Source organism: Cinclus cinclus, chromosome 23 (genome assembly GCF_963662255.1).
Source record: "Cinclus cinclus chromosome 23, bCinCin1.1, whole genome shotgun sequence".
In the NCBI taxonomy this organism is placed as follows: Eukaryota; Metazoa; Chordata; class Aves; order Passeriformes; family Cinclidae; genus Cinclus; species Cinclus cinclus.
In genome coordinates, this window is record NC_085068.1 from 4,628,550 (window position 1) to 4,634,358 (window position 5,809).

Consider the following 5,809-nt stretch of genomic DNA (forward strand, 5'->3'; position numbering starts at 1 on the left):
CCATGAAGCAAAATCTGATAGAAACACAGGGACTGGATATAAACACAAACATTTGTCACTATGGAAACTAAAGTTACTGCAAGATGCCTCCAAAAAGCTGTGTTTCTATATGTTTCTCATCCTAACCAAATATTCCCAGGGGATTTTGCCAGCCACTTCATTTAAAGCCGTCTGGGAATGTTCTGCTTGCGTGCATATGGATCACTTGGGAGCAGCACCACAGCTTTGGGTACCACAGAGCTCTGCTGTCAAAATTGATGGGTTATTGATTTATCCAAATTCCTGGAGGCTGGCAAAGGACAAACCAGCATTTAAAAACATCATAGGGCAAAGCTGAATCTAGGGACTTGTGGAAATGAGAGCTCAAGCTTCAGGCTGTGGGTTTAACCCACTTCCCACCCCATATCCCATCCCAGCAGGTATCTCTGTGGTATGGAGGGTCTGTGCTGGGCTGTAATCTGGATAATCAGGGGGCTTTGCTCCTCCATCTGCCAGTCCTGCAACTTCCCCATGCATTTAGAAAATATACTGATGAAGGAAGAAGCTCTATCCCCTGCCAGAAGGGCTGCAATTAAAAAAAAAAAACAGCTTCTCTGTTGACAGAGGAGCTGCATCTTTAGACAACCCTCGGAGACTGTGAAAATAAATGCAGTTGCTGGATGAGAGCGGCGCCTTGCAGAGATGAGAAAACGAAGTTTGCAAGGTACAGAAGTCACCACCACAGGGTCTGTTTGGAGGCAGCAGCTTGTTCAGCCACGGGTGGTGTGACGGCCCTGGGGTCGTGCGGCGCCCGAGCACATCCTGAGCCCCCAGCAAAGGACACGTCTCCCCTTTCTTGGGCCTTCGTCTCCTTATTGCAGGAGTTTTAAGAAAATCCTTGGTCTCCATAGCAACTGCTGGCTCTGTGGCACGTGTGGCTTCGTGCGGCACAGCCGGGGCCGGGGACCCTCCGAGCAGGGCGTGGGGCTCAGCTCCCGGACAGAAACAGAAACCCGGGCTGGGGCCGTGCCCGCCCGCACCCCTCAAACCCTCCAGAGGGGTGCACTTGACTTTTCTCCCTCCTGTTGACAATGTGGTGAAGGTTTGGGTGCCTGCAGGGAGCAGAGGTGCAATTTCTCATCATTAATGCGCTTCACCCACCCAATCCCCAGCCTCAGGCCGTTGCCATTCTTCCTTACCTGTCTGTCTTGGGCAAGGGGGGGAAATTTCCCCACTGAAAGGATGGTCAGGCATTAGAACAGGTTGCCCAGGGAATTGGTTTCACCATTCCTTAAAGTGTTCAAAAATTAGTGGGTGTGGCACTTGGGGACAAAGTTTAGTGGTGCTTAAGGCACTGCTGGGTCAGTGGTGGAACTGGATTATCTTAGAGGGCTTTCCCAGCCCAAATGATTCTGTGATGATTGTTATTTGCTGAACTCCTCCAGTGGAGCTGGGAACACATCACAGCAAAGCAATGGGTCAGGCACTGTGTGTGAAGCTCTTGTCTCTCCTTTGACCAGTAGCTGCTGGCAAAATCCAATTCCCGTTGGAAATTTAGATGGTGAGGGTTTTTTCTCCCCCTGTGTCTTTCATCATAATTATTTTATCATTCATTAGCTTTACTCAAAATCCTCTCTTAAACTGAACCCCTCCTCCACCGATCACCCACACGATTTAGCAGCACTCGAGCGAACAGAAAACCCAAGAAGGAAAACAATCCCAAACTGGCTGAATAGCCAGTTCCTGCTGAATCCAGAGAGATTTGGCTAGCTGATTCACTCAGACTCTTCCTCTCTGCAAATCCCAGCCTGGCTGTTCCTGTAAGCCTATCCCATGCCAGACTGAGCCGACTTGGCAGGCACTGGGCTCAGCAGAATCAATTATCCCGACTTGTCAGCTCCTTTCCCCCCTCCTTGCAAGGATTCGTCATTACTGGGGAGAGGAGGATGCTGTGCTGGTGTAACCACGGTGGGTTTGGCCTCGGGGATCGTGTCATTATACCCACAGCAAACATTGGGAATAAATAACAAATGGTCCCACCAAGGCAGACCCTGTTAGCAGCTCCGGGAGCGCGGGGGGAGGAGGAGGATGGGTCCATTCAGCCCTTCCAAGGAGCGATTCACAGAATCACAGCAGGTTTGCTTGGCAGGGACCTCAGAGATCATCTGGTTCCAGCCCCTGCCCTGTGCCAGCCCCGGGAGGTGTCTCCTGCATAACTAAGCGTGTTCTCTGTGCCTTTGGGATGCAGGAGCTGCGGGAGCGCCGCGTCCATCTCCCCTGCAGCCGGCAGCAGCAGCGGCGTGGGATGGGCTGGGAATTCTGCTCCGTTTGCTTTGCCTTCTCCCTGCATTCACTGGCCCTTGGTACCTCCGAAGAGCTTCCTTTACAAAGCAAAAACAAAAATAAAACAATTAAGATGACAGTGTAATAATAATTAGAGTATTATCAAGAATAAGGGTAATTATTAAAAAAAAAATAAATTGCGGTCTTATTCATTTACCTCCCTTTTTTCGGAGTTGTGTTAAATCCTCAGGGCCCAGCTGAGTCAGCACTGCAGTGCCTGTTTCAGTGCATCCCTAAGGACATGTGTCTGCAATGAGCTTCCAGGTAGGATTGAAGGTAATGAGACAGAGGCGAGAACATCCCCTGGTACATCAGGATAGAAGGAAACACCATGGGAGAAGGGAATTGCTTCCAAGAAAATGGTTTCATAGTGGGGGCTGGTGGCCAGCATGGTGGTTCAACTGACTGGGGGCTCCTGAGTGTTTAATCCTGGGGTTTGTAATGATGGATTGAGGCTGGACAGTAGGCAGCTCCCCCAAATCCAGCATAATTGGGTCTTTAATCTGCTCATGAGATTCCTGAGCTGGATACCGAGACGACATTGTCTCCTCCTTTGGATGAGGGATGGTACAAAAAGGAAAAGGAGGAAAAAGAGGGGCATGATGTGAATTTATTTGCATCTTCCAACAATAATCCAGTCATTCTGCCCAGGAAATGCTTGTCCTGCTTAATGCCCCTTTATGCAATTTTTTTTTTTTCATGGTGCCCAAGAGTTTGTTTGTTTGTTTGTTTGTTTATTTATTTATTTATTTACAGATTTCTTTCACCGGGGTGGAAAATGAGGGGCAGAAGATGCCATTACAAATTCTTTTATTCAATTTTATTCCGATTCATTTTGTAAGCAGTGGCTTGGCTGGGCTTATCTGAGTCCCTGGGGGGGGGGGGGGGGGGGGAAATTCCGGGTCCTGAAGCCCCAGCTCTGCAGAGATCCATCAGAGCACGTCCCAACACCTCCAAAGCAATTCCATTTCCTACAGCAAGAAATGGCAGTTGCTGAGGTGCTTGCTTCTATTCCAGCTTTATAACAGCCAAGACTCTAGCTCCATCCCCAAATGCCCCCAAATCCCAGGCATAAAACTGCATGTAACATTTTGCCTCTTTTGCATAAATTTCATCTGGAAAAGGCAGAATTGTGAGGATTTTGGAATGGGTGCCTTATTTCAGCTTTGCTTGCTAGAAATGATCCTGTTGCTCCGAGTAATTACACAATAAATTTGTGAGAGGGATATAAAGCCGTAAAAGCAGTGGTAATGGTTTGCAATTTAATAGCTGAATTGTAAATGAATTTTCCTATAGCAGTTTTAATGCAGCGGGCTGCTGCAATTAAGAGAACATTCTTTGGGGTGCCTTTAATTTTTTGTTGTTGTTGTGAAGATCAGTGCCATTAATTCCCTGGTTTAAAGAAGCCAAATCATTAACCACTTCAAGCCATAAAAGCCAACTTTGACTTCCTCAGCAGCCAACGAAATTTTGTCTGGGAAAAGGTGCTTTTACCCCATTTGGCTCTTGCATTTTCTTATAGTATTGAGTGTGGGGATGCACCATGTATTGACCTTATGCCCTTCATCCTCTTTTCCTCATCACCCATCTTGCTCCTGTGACATGTGACGTCTTCTGCCATTGGGGTGGAAAGATTTGGCCATGCAGGGAAACCCTGCTCACAGCATTTAGCATCTCCTCTTAATTTATTATTTGATAGAGGATTATTTAAATGGGGCATGTGTGTATTGCCCTGCTCTGTGTGTCCCCCTCTCCATCCATGGAGATCCCTATTTTGCCCCCACTATGTGGATGCTTTGTGCAGCAATGGAGCCCTCATCCCCCTGTGCAAGAACTCATCCCCATCCGAAGTTCCCATTCCTTCATCTTCCCCTTTCCAACCCTCTGGATTTCAAATGTCATTCCCAAGCAGCTCAAGCCTTTGGAAATAATCTTCCTAGAGTGGGTGGCCCCAGCACTGCCCCTTCCCACAGCAGTGCCAGTGACAGCTCTTGGTTTGCCTCATCAGGCTCCTCTTCTTCTCATATTCCCTCAATTACATCTTCCCACTTCCATACCAGCATCCCCTCGGTGGCCTGTGTTTGAAGGAAATGCCATGAAATCTGGTAACTGATCTTGGAAGCATCTTTTGGGCAGCTGAAACTGTTGCTAATTATCGATGGTGTGTAATTACGTTTCCAGTACCACCAGCTGTCTCCATAAAGGAGCAGGGAACTGGTGCACCAGGGTCTCTTACCAATGCAAATTGACACAGGCAACCTTAATCTGACAGTGGTGGGTGATAATTAAAAGGCACAGTCATGTGTAAGAAGCTGATGGAGACCTGAACCTGCTCCGAGGGGTGACTCTAAATCCCCTCCTCCCATCACTGAATCCAGATTTAGGGGAATGTGTAAAATAGTGCATGTCCTAATGCAATTTTCTCTCCTGTGCATCCTTACTGTCATGACTTGCCTCAGTGTCAGGGTTTTTTCATTCCCCAGCCCTTCATAGTTGGCTATTTGTGCTACAGTCTATGGTGCAGCACATGATGAAGTCCATGGTGTGTAAATTCCTGCCCCACTCCCAGGAGGGATTTGACCCTGAAGTTATTTCTCCATAACCATAAAAACTCTGCTCCCTCATGTTGCAGGCTGAAGCAGGTAACAGAGAGAAACGAATTAGTGAGGATTGGTCTGGAAGTGCTGGATCCAGTGAGTGCTGACCACGGTCTCCCTATTGCAGGAACTGCTGCCTATCTCTTCCAAAAAAAACCCCCAGAGGTATCTTTGGATGGGCTGGGAGCAGCACTGCCCTGCACAGCTGCCACGGAGGGGTGGGAAGGTGTTAACTGGTCTGGTGAGCAGGGATGGGATTCCTGCTCAGGGGCCATGGAATCTGCTGGGGGAGGCAGTGGCCGTGGGTGCAGCTCCTGGAGCATTTCGAGATGCAAATGGGGAGCAGGGGGAGGAAGGGAGAGAATGTAAGGATCCATTGTAAAGCCTAAAGGCACTGCTGGAATCCGAGCTCAGAGCAAGGGATGGAGTCTGCACCAGAGGACTGCAGGCAGTAAAAAAGCTTCAAAATTATGTTCCTGATGAACTTTAAATCTCTGGCTCCATTTCAAGTACCCTGTGTGAACACACCCATGTGAGGTGGTGCCATTCAGCGAGTCCACTTCAACTTTCTCAACGTGCTAAGAAAAATTAAGAGAAACTTTCTTGATTTTCACCTAATACTTGTTGTTGACCTTGAAATTTGCCACCTGCCACAACAGCCAGTCTGGTGAAACCTGTCCCACCTGTGTGTTTGTTTGCTGGGTATGAAGGTAATTTCTGTAGCCTGGGACAGTGTTTGAACAGGACGCGGCAGAGGAGCATTGCAGCCATTTTAGCTAACAAATGCTTCAACAATATAAATATTTAAGTACAATAAACAATTATGATCAAGTTTCTTGGGTGACTGCACACAGCAAGTGAATTTTAAATTCATTTCCCATGGGTATTGA